Source organism: Sinocyclocheilus grahami, unplaced genomic scaffold (genome assembly GCF_001515645.1).
Source record: "Sinocyclocheilus grahami isolate Dianchi unplaced genomic scaffold, SAMN03320097.WGS_v1.1 scaffold69.1, whole genome shotgun sequence".
Lineage (NCBI taxonomy): Eukaryota > Metazoa > Chordata > Actinopteri > Cypriniformes > Cyprinidae > Sinocyclocheilus > Sinocyclocheilus grahami.
In genome coordinates this window covers 2566-3135 of record NW_015505248.1, presented here as the reverse complement: position 1 = coordinate 3135, position 570 = coordinate 2566, and the positions used below count along the sequence as shown (strand labels likewise).

The 570-nt window shown below is 38.2% G+C and overlaps 1 long non-coding RNA gene across 1 annotated transcript in view; it reads left to right on the top strand.

Annotated features, from left to right (window-relative positions):
• LOC107585360 (uncharacterized) overlaps positions 1–570 on the top strand; it is an 8035-nt gene extending 7465 nt beyond the window's left edge. The window contains exon 4 of the long non-coding RNA XR_001609239.1: positions 544–570. This is a non-coding gene — a long non-coding RNA (uncharacterized lncRNA). The remainder of the gene's footprint in view (positions 1–543) is intronic.

Sequence of the window (570 nt, the reverse complement as noted above, 5' to 3'; positions counted from 1 at the left end):
ACAAATTGAACAATTGAAATATTCTTCAATTTATCATTTGTGTTCCACAAAATAAATTAAGCCATAAAGGTCTGAGGTCTGAGTGATGACAGAATGTTCATTTTTAGATGAACTATCTCTTTAAGATACTCTTATAAAGAAGCACCTTCTGTATTGAATGAAGCACAATAGAAGGTCCTGCTTTTAAGTTTATAGGATCATATTTTGATGATGATAATAATGAATGGTCTTATTCTGAGATTGCTTCAGAGGCCATTTGTCTCTTTCACATCCCTTGAGCAGTCTGCAGCTCTCGCTCTAACAAAGGCTTTATTGATTTATCAGCAGACTATGCAGCTCTTTTTCTTTCTCTGCTGCTTGCTTTGTGAATTTCTGCTGACTTAGATTATGTCTGATTTGTGTCTGCAGTCTCCGCAGGCTTTTCTTGTCAAATTCAGAAGGGCAAGAGCAGGACGATTGGTTCTTCACTCTTTAATACCAACATCTGCCAACACTCCCATATCTTCTTTCACTGTCTCTGTCTCTCTTCTTTTCTGTCCATAGAGAGTTGCACAGGGCAGGACCTGGCAG